A 19,817-nucleotide genomic window follows, 5' to 3' on the forward strand; every position below is an offset into this window, starting at 1 on the left:
GTGATTCTTGAAAGCCAAAACAAATATTTCAGGTCCCTAAATTGTTGGGTTCAAATCCTGGTTTCACTGCTTAAACAAAGCGTTTAATCCTGTGCACATAAATTGATCCAACCCAACCAGAGCATTTACGTGCAGACAGGTATCAATGCAGATGTGAGTTATGGACCTTCAGTCGTATAATGCTTAGAGGCAGTGTCAGTTGCCTCAGGTGCATTGACACTTGTTCCATCCCACACAAGTACGTTTCCCCCTCCCCCACAGTCTCTGAAGTTAGCCCCTCTTCCAACAGGTGACGGATTAGCTCGCCCCACTCCCCCAAGTCTTAGTCTAGTTGTGTCCTGGCACACAGTACGGGTGTTTGAACATCCCTCATGAGAGCAGTGTAAAACATGTTGGCACTTTTCAAAGAGAGTTAACATTGTTGACTGGTTTCCCTTCGTTTAGCGATGTCCTGAGATTTACAAAGCCCTGTGCAGCAAAAGATATCCAGGGCTCCTTTTTTATCACCCTAAGTGGCATAAAATAAAATGGCACCAGAAGGAATGACATGAGCCTTTGCTACTCAAGCAAGGCTTTTTTAATGGCACACAGACCGTGTTAATTGAACGGCTAGTGTGGACTTACCATTTTGACAGAAATGGCATTGAGATAACCTGGTGTGTCCAGGATAACACTAGTTAAGTAGAGGAGTGGGATGTTAGAACAGTCTGCAACTTTGGCATTTGAACTCGTATGTTCCCAGCTCTAGTTGAGAGAAAAGAGTAGGCTGTTTTATAGATGGAGCCTGAAAAGTACACATCATAATAGAGCATCCTGACATTTTATAAATACTTATAGAAATGTTCAACAAAAGATGACTATCTTTATTTTGCCCAGCTTTAATGGAAGAAAAGAAATACAAAGCAATGTGAGACTACAGAAAACTAATTTGTGTGTTTGAAATATACTTTTAAGACGTATACACTGCTGTGTTGCCTGTTTTGTATGAGGAAGCTTATGTGACACAGAGTGAGGCAAGGAAACGTCAAATGACATTAGAGGAGAAGGTAAAGGGTTTTGCTTGACAAATGTTATTTGCCTTGAAATGGATCTGGCTGAAGCTTTGTGACGTGTTTCACAAGACAAATGCGCCCATCACAGTTGTTACCACCAAAACATTAAAAGCTTAGCTATGTGAGTTTTGCCAGAAACAATGATTATTCCAGTCAACCAATACTAAGTCTCGGGAGTATAGCTCAGGGGCAACGTGCTCACCTTGGAAGCAAGACGACACAGAGCAACATGTGTTCGAAACCTCTGGGTATTAAGCGCGTTATAAATAACATATCATATCAATAAAGATGGTGACATCCAATTCATGGGTCGAGTGCATGTCTCTTTGGTCGAGTAGATTTTCCCAGTCACTCAATTTGCAGGTCTAGCTGTTTTTTTTTTAATGATTCTTTCAAGGCCTGATCAGGGAAGCACATTTTTTTTGTAGAGTTTGATGATATTTTCTCAAGGTTAAATCATGTTAAAAATGTATAATTCAGTCTTTACACAATGTGGAATGTTCCAAAGGAATGCACAAAACGGAAGACCTGTAAAGGGAATCTTCAGAAGGCCATTCTATTGGTGAAACAATAAATGTTTTGTTGAAGCAACAAAAGGAGGTTATAGCCCCCACACCAGTATATCAGAGATACACAGAGATGCATAAAAACCTCTCACCATGTGTTAACAGTTGAAATAACAGAAAATGAACGCATTTTGCAAATGGAGATGACGCAAGCCGCTGGACTAGTAAAGCTACTTAGTTAATGGTGTACGTTTCTGATGTTGCCAGGGAGCCCTTCGTTGTAGGGGCCTTCTGTCCTCCTGAATGTGCGCTGGTTTATTGCTGTAGAATAAATACCCAGGAGCTGTAATTTGAAGGTGTAATCCAAGAGCATTTTAAGAAATCAGGAGTCACCCTGCTTCTAAAATAACACATATGGATCCTAATGATTGTTTGAGCTTAACACCTATATTTAATTGCTCTTTTATTTTAATGATAATGCATAAGAGTGTTGCATCACGATTAAGGAATCATTTGGAGAAGCTGAGTCTACTCGGAGATCATCAGTCAGGTTGCCATCCTAGTGGGAGCACGGAATCCACCCTTCTTGAAATTAAGGAGAATCTTGTTAAATTATTAGATGCTAATGGCTCAGATATTCTCATGCTCTTAGACCTATTGGCAGACTTTAGTACATTGACCATAACATTCTGCATAAGACTATGAGACAGAAATTGAAGCCTGATATTCCTAACGACAAGCAGCTGCAGTCTTTCCTTAGTGGACGATCATCCATGGTAAGACTGATAGATTATGAATTCTTTTCAACTCCCGTAGCCTGTGAAGTTCTGCAGGGAAAATGTTTATCTGTGATTCTTTTTTAACCTATACATGCTTCAGTTCCAAGTGGTTCTTACCACCTTTGGGAATAAGTCTCATAGCTATGACAATGACAAACAAATTATTCTGGAACTTTCTGGTGCTAGGGGATCATGTAATCGCTTGGAGTGACCTCTATATAATCAAAAAATGGATGAAGTCAAATTTCCTTAAATTAACCAATTTAAAATATTACTGCACACTGGGAGAGTCAAACCAGATGTATCTCATGTTATTCTCATGTAGGACTACTCCAGGAGTGTATCAAAACACCAGACATGTTTAAATCCCTTGGAATACTATTTGACGCCGTCCTGTCTATGTCTCCACGAGTAAATTCACTTTTGAACTCCTCTTCGAAATGTCAGATGTTACACAAGCAAATGCAACATTTATTTTCTGAACAGAATTGTGCAGCCATAATCCCTTCAATAAACGGTGCAAGAGTAGATGGTTGCAATGCCCTATATCTGGTCTTAACTGGAAAGAATTTAGGATATTGCAGGTATTCTTAATAGAGCATGAATAGTTCCCAACGTGCCCAGAAGAACGCATATCACTCCCACTCTCAAAATGCTCCATAGATTAGTGGTGGTGGTCAGAGTAACGTTTAAAGCGCTGACTCTGGTTTTTAAGATTTTACATGAATTGGCACCATCCTATCTGAATGAGATGATCTCATGCTATTTGCCAACATGCTCACTAAGATCATCCAACCAGTGCCTCGTTATAATATCATGGTTCAGGCAGAAGAGAGCTTTCAGACGATCTTTCCAGGTTTTAGCAGCCTCTCAATGGTACTCTCTACCTGTAGATCTTCATTTGACAGACACTTTTCTTTCATTTAGATGCAAACTTAAAACCTACTCTTTTTCATAATTTTATCAGACTGATCACTCCAACAATATCTTTGCAATCGGTAGAATGGTCTCCTCTTCCTTAGTAGCTGTTAGTGGTCTTTCCACTGCATGTACAAGCTCCGAGGAGATCTGATTATAATCAGTGCTTTGGTACCTGGAAATGGCTCTTAGCGCTATACAAATAACATTTAATTTCATTTTAATTTCCCAATCTGAAAAAAATGGATCTTGAAAAACATGAATCGTCCTTATATGAGAGGTCAGAAATGTGAGGAGAACAACCTTTGGATGATTTCTCAAAATATGCTATTTTGTAAAATTATATGTTTCATCAAAGGCCTCATTATCCCTACCCTGATGAGATTTTCCCTGCTTATCAAAACAAAAGAAAAAACATTCTAACACAGGATATCTGGCCCTCACACAAACATAAAATACACAAGAAAATATATGGCAATTCACAACAAATATCAACGATTGTATTTCCAATGTATTCACAGTCTTTCTTTGTAACCTGGGTGAACTCCCCTTCCAAGGTTTCAAGTTAGATTCAGTTCCAACGTTCAACATAAAGAAAAAAGGAAATCCAGGTTTGCAACAAGTTTCCAACTCAGTTCTTGATTCCTTCCCTTTGTAAAAAGAAAGTTCTGTTAACCAATGTTCAACTAACAGAAAGATGTCTCTCCTTCCTTGAATAATAATTTCCACTTCATGAAATAGAATAAAGGATGTTCTGGATCAAGGTGCTTTGCCACAACTTAGAAATGTCATAGAAGAAATACAGTTCCTTGTCAGATTCAAAGAAACCCAACTTCTGGCAAGGCAAACGAAACACAGCTTCTTGATAGCACTACTTAAGTCTCTCATTACAGCATTAGGAATCACAGTTTATATCTTTGTCAGGACGACTTCACAGTGCCACTGTCATGTAACTCTCATAACAGGTTAACTTCTGCAAGGATTCCCCATGCAGGTCTACTCGCCTGCCCCATAGTGTTTCACATTCAACAGGGCTTCTGAAGCCTTAAATCTACTGACAACCAAATGCTTGTATCATAGCATCAACAGTCAACAACCTTGTGATTAGCAACTTTCCAGAAAAGACAATGGGCCTCATTCTAAGTCGGGCAATCCGGTAAGAAAGTGCCAGTATTCATGGATACCGGCACTTAACCGGACCGCCTAACTACAGGTTTGCCGGTGGGGGACCAGGGTTATTTCCAGCTAAAAGCTGGAGGTTAGCCAGGTGCCCTACCGGCAATAAAATCTGTCATTGGCAAATCCCCTCATGGAGTCCTATGGGACTCCATAAATGGGGATTAACACTGTCCCGCCGGCACTCGTAATCCGGCGGCAATGCCACCGGACTGAGTGCTGGTAAAGGTAAGTACCAAAGGCCAGTATTCTGGCAGCTCTACTTCAAGGATGTTGGCTGGGTCAGAATGAGGTCCAATATTCACATCAGTGTTCCACAACACCTTCATTTAGGCAAGGCACTCTTTTCCGGAACATTCACCTTTCAGAAGGCAGCCTCTTTGCCACTCTTGTCTTTCTGAAACATTAATATTCACCACAACTTCAGCAGCTCACACCTTTGTGACTTTAAACAACTTCTCAGAAAGGACAAGATCCACTTTAGTGCCGCTTAACATTTCCAAGTAAGTAACCCTTCCTCTGAACATTCACCTTTCAGGCGGGCAGTCTCTTTGCCAATCTTGTCTTCCTGCCACATTCACAACCAAAATTGCCCTTAAGGATGTAATTCTAGCTTCCTCCTTATGACTTTGGGAATATGAGTTATACCAGTGTTTAGGGAACAATTACATTCCACAGGCTTCACCTTTAACATCCCTTGCATTCACCATTTTGCTCTCTGCCCACCAAAGCAGCTTATGTGTATGTCGTGTGTTAGTCTTTTTTGGCTGAAGACAATACTTGCACAACTCTTGGCTTGGGAAATTCTTGTTTCCCTTTTGGCCTACAGCAATGCTTGCACCATGCTTGGCTTTGGGAAAGTGCTTTCTGCACTCTTGGCTTAGGCAATACTTGTTTCGCTCTTGGCTTAGGCAATGCCTGTTCCCTTAACCTCACAATTCAGTGTTCAGTCACTTAACTTCAGTGCTACATCGTCTTTAATAGCTTCACAATTGACTCTACTTCAGAGTTAATTTTAAGCACATGCAACCAGTCTTTCATCTGTTTTCCAGAAGTTTAAGATTCAATTAATGTGGTTCAAAGTGTTTTACTCTTATGCGAGTGCCATTGAAGGAGTTCACTCATACGCAGGTGCTACTTTTGTAACTTCCCTTTGTCTGACAATCAACGGTTGGTTTATTACTTGTACGTGAGTGATTCTGCTTGGCTACAGTTGCCTGCCTTTGTTTGCGCAAGTGATGAGACTGCTCCGTAACACTCACAGGGTTCTGTCTTACTCCCTTTGCTTGTTGCAGGGCTTGAACTGCTTCAGGCTTTGTCTGGACACATGCCCTTCCTCTGTGACGGTGTCTACGACTCCGCCATGCAGTCACGAATCTCCTCTCACTCCTGGGACTCTCGGCTGCACGCCAGCACTCAGCCACGGTCCCCAGCACGCTTCTTGCTGCACAATCTCTGCAATCAGGTTCCCATGGGGAAAAGCAGTCTTTCTTCATGCCTTCCGCTGCGCAACCGCTGCACTTCAGATTTAGGGGGAACAGGACCCTCTCAGGACAGGCAGTTGGAATCTGCTTGGTCAAAGTCCTGGCATCCCTTCTTTCCACCAACTTCTGCTTGGATTGCCAACAACGTGCTCTTGCTCTGCTGCTGCTACTGCTGCAACTATTCCAGCTCCTGCTCCATCTAATGGCCTGCACCTGAGGGGGCCTTTTAAGCCTCTCTGCTTCCCGCAGGTGTGGGTCATCATGCTTAACAATCTGACTGCTCCTACATCTTTGCTCTTGAACCCTATTCATTGTCCCAGTTCTTAGGGGATTATGGGACTTGTAGTCCCAACCAACAGAATTACGTTTTCTTGTCAGCTTTGTCTTTTAAATGCAAATGTACTTTTCTTAAATGCATTCAAGAAAAAGTTAAAAGGGTTTACTCCAAAAGGAGAAGGTGGTTCATTTAAGCCCTTATTTGTAGGTTTCCTGTCACTGTAACTCTGGAAATAAGGTTTTTTTTTTAACCTTAGAAGTGTCAAATAGTCTCTCTCTTCTCGGTGGTATTTAAAAATGTCACACCAGCTTTACCCACAGCAACAGGCTTAATGTGTGGTTCAAATGCATCATAGCGACAATAAGCCATTACATGTCCTGGTACCTTTAAAATGTTCTTCCCTTTCAAGGGTAAACACCACATCTCATCCCACGGGATCTCCTCACCAACCTGGGCCTTGTCTCCTCCCAGGTGATCCTCCCGCAGTACACCACCCCCAAGGTCAAGTAGTGTCTGCCTTTCCCTGGACACCTGGGAGGAGACTTTGGGCAGGGTTTTAGTGAGGGATATGCAGGATTCATCATATTAATTACAGAGGTGTTGTAGATATGGGCCTGCATATCAGCGGCTTGAAACAAGCATAGGGTGAATGTGCATTTTTTAAACAAATATGCGCCTTCAGAGACTAGAAAGGTGCCAGAACATAATATGTAATAGTAACAATAAGTCCACCATTTGGAGGAAAAAGTAGTGTTGGATTTCAATGCCAGTTCCATGTTTTAGAGCGAGTCATCTCATTACTATGTCACATCTTAAAGCGCTAAGACGATGTATGGGCATGATGTTTTCTGATGGTATACGATTCGCCATCTTTAAAAGTGAGAAGATAATACATTTTGATGTCTGTTTTGGGCCCTCAGTACCATGACCTAATGTGCTCATTACGGGAGCATACAATACATTACATTTATCATTTATATTGCGCACCACTGACCCGGAGGCTTAAGAGCACATTATAAGGACAATACAAAAAGAGCAGGCACATACCAGATATCCGAGACTAAAGCTGGGTAATTCCAGCCTCCTTATCTAAACAGGTAGTTCTTGAGTCTCTTTCTAAATACACCTGTCGATTTTTCCTCCCTCACGTCTAGTGTAATAGTATTCCATACCACCGGGGCTGCTACAAAGAAGGCTCCTTTCTTCACTTGAGACAGTGTGTATGCTGGAATATTCAATTGATTGGTATCATTGGATCTGAGGTTGCATGTATTGGCTTTAATCTCTAACGCTTCATTCAGATACAAAGGTGAGAGGCCAATCAGGCATTTCTGCGTAATCACTAAGAGGGAAAAACTATTCTGGCCTCTATAGGAAGCCAGTGTAGACTCCTTCTGGCATCCGACAGGTGTTCCCTTTTTCTAATGCCCATAACAATCCTGACCACATTGTTTTGAATTACCTGAAGGTGACCCATCGCGGTTTTAGCCAGACCCATAAGCAGGCCTTGATCCAATTAAGGCTCTAACAAGTATCTCGCAATTTTCCTTGGAAATAAATGGGTGGGCTTGCGACAACAGTTTAATATAATATGAGGCTGATCAGACCATGCTCCCAACCTAAGCCTTCATATTAAGATTGCAGTCAAAATAGACACCTAGTGTTTTAACTTTCGTCTTGGTGTCAATGACACAGCCATCAATACAGAATTGAGCATATTCCAAGCCCATTTTCCTAGTTTTAGCCAGAGTGCCCATCACCATAAGCGCGGTTTTGCCACTGTTCAATGCCAAGCCATTTTCACACATCCAGCGTTGGATCACTCCATACGTCTGATTAATTACTTTTTGATCCTCTGCATGATTACCTGAAAGATTGATAACACATTGCATGTCATCAGCATAATTAGTAAAATCGATTTTATTTTCTCCAAGAAGGTCAAGGAATGGAACAATGAAAATGTTGTAGAAAGTAGGAGACAAACACGCCCCTTGTGGTACCCTATGTCTAAGTAAACTTGGGGTTGCCTCCGCAGAGGTGCTGCTGACTCTGCACCATTGGTTCGACAGAAATGATTGGACCCAACGTAACGCTGGGTCAGAAAACCCTGCCACCTTCCCTAGTCGATCAAGCAATAAGGTGTGATCTACCAGGTTGAAGGTGGCAGAGAGATCAAGCAGCATTAAGGGAGCTGCTTGTCCACTGTCCCTGATCCGAAGAAGCTTGGACTTCAAGTCGAGAAGAGCAGTCTCCATACCGTTGTTTTCCCTAAACCCAGACTACTTGTTCAGAATGTTATTATTCCTCAAGTGTGTCAGAACTTGCGTATAATGTTAGAAGGTAGGGAACCTGGTGCGGAGTGTGCCTATTCACTCAGTTTTCTACTAGTTAAGTTTCTTTAGAAAGTAACACGAAGGTTGTGCTGCAGTAGTAGAGGAGCCGGTGGCTTCCCTAAACCACCTATCAATTTAGTGCATTAATGTGGTTGTTCCGCTTCTGTTCCACGCTCATTACTATATTCCCAATATTTTGTTTAAATAAGAAAAAATAATTATTGCAAGCAGTTTTGCCTGTGTGACAATATTTATTTTGGAGTAGTCAATATTGAATGAAATGGTTGTCCCCTATTGCCACAAATCCAATAAGTCATTAAATTCCCCACTTTGGGTACTATAAATTGAAAGAAAATATTTAGATCTTTTAGATCAACTAATTTAAATCACACAGTATTCTAAAAGTACAATACATTTCAAATATATTCGGAATAGGTTATTTTATAAAAATTAGTTTTTAAAATGATTAGTAGAATCTAAAATGAAACGAAACTGAAATCACTCGGCGCACATATACTGGGAACAGATCCATGCAGGACAGAGCGCTTTGAAACACATTTGTGTATAGGCGCTATATAAATAAACTATCATATCATACCAATGAAGTTCAGTGCGTCAATAGAAAAAATAAAGAGATGGATACCCATCTGGCCTGGGAACAGTCTGCAGGTGCATTTGCAGCGGCCTGCGCCCGGGGCAAGGAAGATGCCCGGCTAGCCTGGCAACAGGCCTCCAGGCAGAGCCAGGCCCCATCCATGCTGGGCATAAGTTCTTTGCTGCTGTCCAGCCCTTGTAATGTAGCAATTCCACCGTCTACCACCAGATGGCAAAGACCAGCCTGTGTCAAGCCCAGTCATAAATCGCATTAGCTGTCTGCTGACCTACCAGGAGTAGACCCTCGGCCACATGCAGTAATATGGAAGGTGGGAATCTTGAACCTCCACCTTCCCCCCCTAAGCTTCCACCTCTGAACAGCAGCTCCCCTCCAATCCCAGGCTAGCACGCTGCTCACAATTGGTGCGGATGGTGCGACCACAGACACTGGCACAACACACCCATGTGCCCAAGCGGCCATGCCAGGGGAGATAGTTGCACCACCACACTTCCTCCCCTTGCAGGCATGCCACATTATTGGATTTCTGTTGAACTGCAGTATGTTTCCCACACCTTGGACGTGTGTCTCTTTGTATTCCCCTTGTGCTGCCTCATGATCCACAGTTGCCTGGACTACCACTGGAATGGAGTCTCTCTGGACCCAACAGCTGATGGACAATGGCAGAACTTTTCTTTCCGCCTATGCCCTCTTACCCAAAAGCGGCAGCAGCATCCTACCAACCCTTCCCTGTTGAGTACATTTACATGTGGGAACATGAGAAGAGGCAGTGAGGATTAGGGACATAGTGTACAGCACACTAGTGCATTCAATATTATCAATCAAAGTAATTTATTTCGGCTCTGAGCCTTAAAAGTATACACATAAATGAATGCATGCATTTTCAATAAAAACACAAAAGCCGAATATATTTATTTGAAAGCACAGAAAAAACTATCAACAGACGTTTTAAAACCATTTTAAAAAAAAGAATATTGGACCATGGTAGAAAAACAACGCCTATAAAATCACAGAAAAGTGCTATTACTTCACTGACAATGGTATGCACATTATGATGTACTTATAATAAAAATCTGGTAATACTTTTTTGGGCAGCTCCTATACAATTTGATCCATCATTGCAACAAAATGATGTTGACATTATTAATTAAAACTAATCATCGCAATAATCACGGCTAACAATGACATAACTTTAAAATATGTCAACACTCAAATTCGATCTTTCAACTTCACCCTACATAGCCTTGCCCGGTAGATGAATTTTGCCACAGCATAGACAAGAGATTAATTACAGGTTCCTCTGCAAGTCTTTAGTGCGGCATTAGTGTGGAAAATATTCAGATAATGTAATCTAGGTTTCAGAAGATGTCTTCTTAAGTTAACATAAATTGGAGAAATCATGAAGACGAGCTTCTCCATCGAACAAAAGGCATTGGATCCTTTTCTTTTAGATCCAGTGACTGGACACCATTTCACTCTTATGTGGACAAGGATCAGTGGCTGTCAGCCCCACATGAAACTGTGTGTGCTTAAAGGCAAGAGGCCATATCTGAACTAATTACTGAACTAGTATTATTTAGATTCATAAGACGCTTTCTCCAACGAGCTGCACATATGAGAATGTGGCACGCAATCAAGCAATAATGATGCATGAAGCAGTCCAAATAGGAAAGGGTCAGTCAGAAAGAGCTGAAAGAAGGAGGAAAGTAAGACGAGTGGGGAATAGATTGAGAGAGAAGGTGCAGAGCGGATAGACAGTGGAAGGGAGTTCCAGTGCTTACGCACTAGGAGTGAGAACGAGCTGAAAGAAGGAGGAAAGTAAGACGAGTGGGGAATAGATTGAGAGAGAAGGTGCGGAGCGGATAGACAGTGGAAGGGAGTTCCAGTGCTTACGCACTAGGAGTGAGAAAGAGCTGAAAGAAGGAGGAAAGTAAGACGAGTGGGGAATAGATTGAGAGAGAAGGTGCGGAGCGGATAGACAGTGGAAGGGAGTTCCAGTGCGTACGCACTAGGAGGGAGAAAGAGCTGAAAGGAGGAGGAAAGTAAGACGAGTGGGGAATAGATTGAGAGAGAAGGTGCGGAGCGGATAGACAGTGGAAGGGAGTTCCAGTGCTTACGCACTAGGAGTGAGAAAGAGCTGAAAGGAGGAGGAAAGTAAGACGAGTGGGGAATAGATTGAGAGAGAAGGTGCGGAGCGGATAGACAGTGGAAGGGAGTTCCAGTGCTTACGCACTAGGAGTGAGAAAGAGCTGAAAGGAGGAGGAAAGTAAGACGAGTGGGGAATAGATTGAGAGAGAAGGTGCGGAGCGGATAGACAGTGGAAGGGAGTTCCAGTGCTTACGCACTAGGAGTGAGAAAGAGCTGAAAGAAGGAGGAAAGTAAGACGAGTGGGGAATAGATTGAGAGAGAAGGTGCGGAGCGGATAGACAGTGGAAGGGAGTTCCAGTGCTTACGCACTAGGAGTGAGAAAGAGCTGAAAGAAGGAGGAAAGTAAGACGAGTGGGGAATAGATTGAGAGAGAAGGTGCGGAGCGGATAGACAGTGGAAGGGAGTTCCAGTGCTTACGCACTAGGAGTGAGAAAGAGCTGAAAGAAGGAGGAAAGTAAGACGAGTGGGGAATAGATTGAGAGAGAAGGTGCGGAGCGGATAGACAGTGGAAGGGAGTTCCAGTGCTTACGCACTAGGAGTGAGAAAGAGCTGAAAGAAGGAGGAAAGTAAGACGAGTGGGGAATAGATTGAGAGAGAAGGTGCGGAGCGGATAGACAGTGGAAGGGAGTTCCAGTGCTTACGCACTAGGAGTGAGAAAGAGCTGAAAGAAGGAGGAAAGTAAGACGAGTGGGGAATAGATTGAGAGAGAAGGTGCGGAGCGGATAGACAGTGGAAGGGAGTTCCAGTGCTTACGCACTAGGAGTGAGAAAGAGCTGAAAGAAGGAGGAAAGTAAGACGAGTGGGGAATAGATTGAGAGAGAAGGTGCGGAGCGGATAGACAGTGGAAGGGAGTTCCAGTGCTTACGCACTAGGAGTGAGAAAGAGCTGAAAGAAGGAGGAAAGTAAGACGAGTGGGGAATAGATTGAGAGAGAAGGTGCGGAGCGGATAGACAGTGGAAGGGAGTTCCAGTGCTTACGCACTAGGAGTGAGAAAGAGCTGAAAGAAGGAGGAAAGTAAGACGAGTGGGGAATAGATTGAGAGAGAAGGTGCGGAGCGGATAGACAGTGGAAGGGAGTTCCAGTGCTTACGCACTAGGAGTGAGAAAGAGCTGAAAGGAGGAGGAAAGTAAGACGAGTGGGGAATAGATTGAGAGAGAAGGTGCGGAGCGGATAGACAGTGGAAGGGAGTTCCAGTGCTTACGCACTAGGAGTGAGAAAGAGCTGAAAGGAGGAGGAAAGTAAGACGAGTGGGGAATAGATTGAGAGAGAAGGTGCGGAGCGGATAGACAGTGGAAGGGAGTTCCAGTGCTTACGCACTAGGAGTGAGAAAGAGCTGAAAGGAGGAGGAAAGTAAGACGAGTGGGGAATAGATTGAGAGAGAAGGTGCGGAGCGGATAGACAGTGGAAGGGAGTTCCAGTGCTTACGCACTAGGAGTGAGAACGAGCTGAAAGAAGGAGGAAAGTAAGACGAGTGGGGAATAGATTGAGAGAGAAGGTGCGGAGCGGATAGACAGTGGAAGGGAGTTCCAGTGCTTACGCACTAGGAGTGAGAAAGAGCTGAAAGGAGGAGGAAAGTAAGACGAGTGGGGAATAGATTGAGAGAGAAGGTGCGGAGCGGATAGACAGTGGAAGGGAGTTCCAGTGCTTACGCACTAGGAGTGAGAACGAGCTCAAAGAAGGAGGAAAGTAAGACGAGTGGGGAATAGATTGAGAGAGAAGGTGCGGAGCGGATAGACAGTGGAAGGGAGTTCCAGTGCTTACGCACTAGGAGTGAGAAAGAGCTGAAAGGAGGAGGAAAGTAAGACGAGTGGGGAATAGATTGAGAGAGAAGGTGCGGAGCGGATAGACAGTGGAAGGGAGTTCCAGTGCTTACGCACTAGGAGTGAGAAAGAGCTGAAAGGAGGAGGAAAGTAAGACGAGTGGGGAATAGATTGAGAGAGAAGGTGCGGAGCGGATAGACAGTGGAAGGGAGTTCCAGTGCTTACGCGCTAGGAGTGAGAACGAGCTGAAAGAAGGAGGAAAGAAAGACGAGTGGGGAATAGATTGAGAGAGAAGGTGCGGAGCGGATAGACAGTGGAAGGGAGTTCCAGTGCTTACGCACTAGGAGTGAGAACGAGCTGAAAGAAGGAGGAAAGTAAGACGAGTGGGGAATAGATTGAGAGAGAAGGTGCGGAGCGGATAGACAGTGGAAGGGAGTTCCAGTGCTTACGCACTAGGAGTGAGAAAGAGCTGAAAGGAGGAGGAAAGTAAGACGAGTGGGGAATAGATTGAGAGAGAAGGTGCGGAGCGGATAGACAGTGGAAGGGAGTTCCAGTGCTTACGCACTAGGAGTGAGAACGAGCTGAAAGAAGGAGGAAAGTAAGACGAGTGGGGAATAGATTGAGAGAGAAGGTGCGGAGCGGATAGACAGTGGAAGGGAGTTCCAGTGCTTACGCACTAGGAGTGAGAAAGAGCTGAAAGGAGGAGGAAAGTAAGACGAGTGGGGAATAGATTGAGAGAGAAGGTGCGGAGCAGATAGACAGTGGAAGGGAGTTCCAGTGCTTACGCACTAGGAGTGAGAAAGAGCTGAAAGGAGGAGGAAAGTAAGACGAGTGGGGATTAGATTGAGAGAGAAGGTGCGGAGCGGATAGACAGTGGAAGGGAGTTCCAGTGCTTACGCACTAGGAGTGAGAACGAGCTGAAAGAAGGAGGAAAGTAAGACGAGTGGGGAATAGATTGAGAGAGAAGGTGCGGAGCGGATAGACAGTGGAAGGGAGTTCCAGTGCTTACGCACTAGGAGTGAGAAAGAGCTGAAAGGAGGAGGAAAGTAAGACGAGTGGGGAATAGATTGAGAGAGAAGGTGCGGAGCGGATAGACAGTGGAAGGGAGTTCCAGTGCTTACGCACTAGGAGTGAGAACGAGCTGAAAGAAGGAGGAAAGTAAGACGAGTGGGGAATAGATTGAGAGAGAAGGTGCGGAGCGGATAGACAGTGGAAGGGAGTTCCAGTGCTTACGCACTAGGAGTGAGAACGAGCTGAAAGGAGGAGGAAAGTAAGACGAGTGGGGAATAGATTGAGAGAGAAGGTGCGGAGCGGATAGACAATGGAAGGGAGTTCCAGTGCTTACGCACTAGGAGTGAGAAAGAGCTGAAAGGAGGAGGAAAGTAAGACGAGTGGGGAATAGATTGAGAGAGAAGGTGCGGAGCGGATAGACAGTGGAAGGGAGTTCCAGTGCTTACGCACTAGGAGTGAGAAAGAGCTGAAAGGAGGAGGAAAGTAAGACGAGTGGGGAATAGATTGAGAGAGAAGGTGCGGAGCGGATAGACAGTGGAAGGGAGTTCCAGTGCTTACGCACTAGGAGTGAGAAAGAGCTGAAAGAAGGAGGAAAGTAAGACGAGTGGGGAATAGATTGAGAGAGAAGGTGCGGAGCGGATAGACAGTGGAAGGGAGTTCCAGTGCTTACGCACTAGGAGTGAGAAAGAGCTGAAAGGAGAGGGGGCACAAGGATGAGTAGGAGTATTGAGCAGGAGTTGGGATTGTGAACATAGAGTTTCTTGGGAAATAAGATAGGAAAGATGAAGCATTACAAGATCATGCATACACCTGTAAACAATAGTGAGAAAGTGAAAAAGAAGAGAGTCAAAGTGAAGAAAGGGGTTGGGTAGCAGAGAAGGGGGGATAGAGGTGCGTGGTGAAAGAGAAAAGAGGAGACGAATAGCGGCACGCACGGCCACAATGTGGCATGCCTTCTCAGGGCAGAGCATGAGGGCCCCACCCATCGTCTGGAGGAGACACCCGAACAGTTTTTTTCAGTAGACCAAATGCCTGCTTAATGGTGTTAAGGGTGCAGGTGTGGGGTTGGCAGGATTCTGCAGCGGTGCCATGGATGCCTGTGGTGTCCTGCATCGCCTATTCGGCACAGAGCACAGTACAGACAGATAATGTGGTGCAGCTGGCCCTCGCACAAAGTCACATATCGCTTGTATGCGTGTGCATGGTGTAATACTGTTCACCACTTTAACAGGACGTTTGTTCATATTCCACTATTGGGGGGCAGTTTTGTCCCAGACATTCACAGCAGTTTGTTGTCATATAAGGTAAAGGCAAAATCAGTACAGTTCCACAGTTGGGGACAGAGCATGTTCTTTTGTCCATTTCACGGGGTGGAAAATAGTGTGTGACCAGCCAACACTGCCTACACAATTCCCTTTCCGAATGTGCGTCATCGTTCATTATACAATGCATAAAATAGAACCTTTAGTGGAGACGTTGTGCAATGGATTCCCATGTAATCTGCCCAAACAGTAGCAGGTACTATAAAGAGTGATTACTTTGGGTTTACATCTCTCTATGCTCGGCAGGATATGTACTGCAATGTCGCAGTGGCATGTGCACACAAGGTGGAGGAGGGCGGCATAGTGCTGCTATTCGGACTGCTGTGTGCACGTCCTGGGTCGCGGCTCAGCATGGACTTGGGCCAGCACATGCAGTAGAGCCATTCATGCTGTACCCATAGCATTGACGCCTCTGCCTCTCCCTCATCCTGTTGGATACTGACCCACAGATTGCCCTGACACTTATAACATTAGGGAGCACTGCGTGTTCCGTTTGAATATTCGTGCAGGTCTGGCAATGGACATTGTTCAATGACGTTGCGGGGTAGACAAGTTGAGTTGTGTGTGTGAGAGATGGTTCTGGTTCCCATGGGAAGGCAGACGGCAGAGTTGAGTGCTGGGATGTGATGTGGGATTGGAAAAGGCACGTGTGCATTGCCTCCTGTGACCATCTCTGAGACATTGATCATTCGTCTACATGTTTCCTTTGCAATGTGTGCTGTGTGAATCAGCCTTCATGCAGGTTCATTTGTGGCACTGGTCACAGTGTGCTGATCATGGTACTACGCAACAAGGGGTATCCATATGCAGCATGTGGGACATTGAGTAGGAAATACTGCACATGACACATGTTTATGCAAGTCACAGTTGCATCCCTTGCAAGCATACATGTGGGCAGGAGCTCTCTCTAAGACAACTAGGTAGTCCTATTACTGATGTGCACTCCTATCTGTGCCAATGGCGTGTTTGTGGGTTGCCAGATCATGAGGCCTGTAGATGGGCCATCCTGCTTACATCTCAGCTACACACGCCCAGTCCCCAGGCATGCCTACACCTTGCATTGTATAAAACATAACAACTTCCTGGTGATAATAATGTGTTATGTCACGAGAGGAGCGGAAGAAAGGACGCCACCAGACGACCCAGACCCAGACTACGTAGACACTCAGGATGACGCCTGGGTCCCCCTCGGACCACAGGTCCTACGTCAGCCGAACCCTGATAGAGACGCTGATGGCGGTTCACACCCGGAGCCGCGAGGAATACCCCAGAGAAGCATCCAGAAGCCTCCCAGGTTAGTGGAGGAATGTTGACAGCATGTCAGACAGTTAAGTTACAAGTTATTATAAGGACATTTTGTCCGGGGGTGTTGTTAAGGGTGACTGCCACTTTAAGGCAGCCCCCTGTATCAGGAAGCATCACTGGAGGAAGTGACGTCGAGTTTTCGAGCGAGAAGCCCGGGACTTGGTTAGTTCCTGCCTATAATTGAATAAAGAGGTTGCACAATTCCAAAAAAATAAAAAATAAAAAATACAAAAAATAATGTGTTTCCACTGTGGATGCAGTGCTTTCCTCACATATTCCTTTATGGGCATTACATATACATTCCTGCAAGCGTACACTCCATAGCAATGATCCCATGAATGCATGTGCATTATTTGCGTCCTTTTTTTGTCCTGGGTATCCTGACCCACAGATGGTGGTGTCACTCCGCCCTGTCATAGCAACAACATACCCCAGAATGAGTTCCTCGCTGTTACCTGGCTGCCTGAGCAAAGGCTCACGTGTTCCTATGGCTACTTTTGCTTTCTTGTGGCGCACCTCCCACGATTGTGGAATGGCTGTCCCTCTCCTCATAATAGCCTCACCCCTTAAGGGACATGACTGCCTTGGTACCCCTTCTCATGTGCCCCTGTCCATCCTTCCCCTCTTAATTATGTGTCAAAGCCCTTTTACTGCCAGATGCATGGTGCCCATAGGTTGTCCTCATTTTAAAACTTACATTGTCCTCATTTTTAAACTGTGCCGTCCCTGTATGTGCCCCCTTAGTCTACCTCCCCTTTCCCTCCACACCCTCACACAAGCCTGATGCAATACTCTTTTGGTTGTGCAGCCTACTCCTTACTTCCTGATGTATTGGTTTGTAAAATGGCACCTGGGATACACCGGGCCATCTGAGTGGGTTGTGCCCCCAGTAAACACTGATAGCGTGCATGCTGTATGTACATGACACTACCCTTCTTCTTATATTGGTGTTGGTGTTGCATGGTGTGGGATAAGCACCTATCCTCGGGAACCTGCGTGTTTATGTTGGTGCCAGTTGCCTCAGTGATTTGCAGCTTGCTCATATTGACATCCACCACTGTACCTATCTTCCAGTTCTCTTATCATGTTGGCCCTCTCATCTCCTTTTACACTGATGTTGGCCTCCTCACAAAGTTAGGAGGCCCATATGGCCTTTTGTGTTATGTTGAACGGTCCTGCCTAGTAAATATGCATGCCGCCAATGACAATGGACCTTCTGTAGCTTGTCCATGACTTTCCACCCATGGGAGCTATCCTTGCCATGGTGCATCCACTTGCATTAGCTACATGTTCAGTATTTACCTGGGGTACATTTCTGTAATGAACATGTTCACCTATGTGTCATACAGGCACTTGTCACGCACTGAATGGTGGGGGTTGTTCATGTACTTACGCAGCAGCCATGCCCGGCATCACTGTGGTCACTCCATGATGCATGGGAGGTTTCTCTGAGCCAGGATCATGGAGTCATAGGTGGATGCCATAAACCTGGTACCCACATGTGTAAAGAGCAGGTTTGCATTACAGAACTTCTACAAGTTGATGGAATGTTGAATGCATCTGCTGCTGTAGACTTTCCATGTTGCTCTGGGTTATACAGGGGCCACATGTGTGCAGTCAACGGCACCCACCACATTGGGAAGGCCGGCAATGGCATAGGACTGTGCCTTGCTTAGGTGAGGGTGACTGGGTTGGAAGGGGAGGATATGTGTTGGTGCAGGTATCTCATCATTGCATTCAGGACTTGTGTGAGGATGCGTTAGAAGCAGAGCTGGGTAATCCAATGTACCAGGGCCACGGTGTTGGGGAATGTGCCTGTGGCACATAAATGGAGAACTGTCAACAGGTTCATCAAGAGGGGAATAGCTTTTGCGTTCTGTCTGTCAGGCTATATATAGCATGCCTTGGGAGGATAGCTCAGGGGCAACGTGCTCGCTTTGGAAGCAAGATGACACAGAGCAACACAGGTTCGATCCCCGGGTCCGTGCTTAGAAACCTCTGGGTATTAAGCACGCTATAAGTAACCTATCATATCATTACATTTCTGCCAGGAAGCTGTCGATGGTGGGCATGTCCAAGAGGTAGATGGTGAGGACTGGCTGATGTGTGAGGTTGCGGTGGAACAACCTGGGCATGTACACCCTCTGTGTGTAGGGCATTTAGGCTCCCCTATCCTCCTGGCCTAGCTCTGCTGTCAGGGTTTGCGGGTGTACAGCCTGAAGGGCCTCCTGAGTGGGGCTGGGGTATCAGCTGATGATCTGCCTCTGGTGTAGGACTGGAGGACAGGCTGATGGACTGTGTGAGGTGGTGGCTGGGCTACAGGCTGATGGGCTGCGTGATGGGGGCTAGGATACAAGCTGATGAGCTGCGTGGGGGCTGGGGCATAGCCTGGTGGCCTTCATGGGGAAGGATACCTGAGGGGGGAGGAGTGGGTGTGGCACAGTCTGATGGACTACTTGTGGAGGGGGCTGGGGTAAAGGCGGATGGGCTGCCTCAGGGAGGTTGGGGTAGAGGTTGAAGGGCTGCCTGAGGGAGCCTGGGGGAATGATGGGGTACCTATTGTGGTTGCTGTATTCCTTTAGGGGCTTGTGCCAGAAGTCTGCACAGTATACTGAGATACACAGAGTAAAGTCCCGTGCTGTGTTGCTGAAAACGAATGTTCCCCCTCCTTTTGTATGCTCCTCCAACCCTTTAATGGGATGTTTTCATCCGTGTGTACTGTGTTTTCAGTTGAAAGGGCTCCTTCATGTCATTCAAGCCATTTTTATTGATGGCCACTTAATCCTTCAGTTTGTACCTGGTTTGGAGCAGGTGCAATTTGAAGTAGTAAAGTTGGGTGCAAAGTTGGATATAAACCCATTCCATTATGGGACGAGGTGTAATTGTGGGGCATAATTACGAGGTGTACACAAAAGGCGAGGCAGATGCATTGTGTTGTTGATGCCTCGTTTTTGAGATGTGAGGCGTTCACTGTCTTTCACTTTCCACTATCACGGGGCAGAGTGTAAAAGCGAGGCAAAAATCAGTTATAGGACTCATGTGTACACCTCACTGACATTATAAAAGGACCCCTTGTAACTTGTGTGACTCTTGCTCCCCCATTGCTTGCGCTTCTGCTACATAATGCATGCCC

Source organism: Ambystoma mexicanum, chromosome 6p (genome assembly GCF_040938575.1).
Source record: "Ambystoma mexicanum isolate Mex_15411 chromosome 6p, UKY_AmexF1_1, whole genome shotgun sequence".
In the NCBI taxonomy this organism is placed as follows: Eukaryota; Metazoa; Chordata; class Amphibia; order Caudata; family Ambystomatidae; genus Ambystoma; species Ambystoma mexicanum.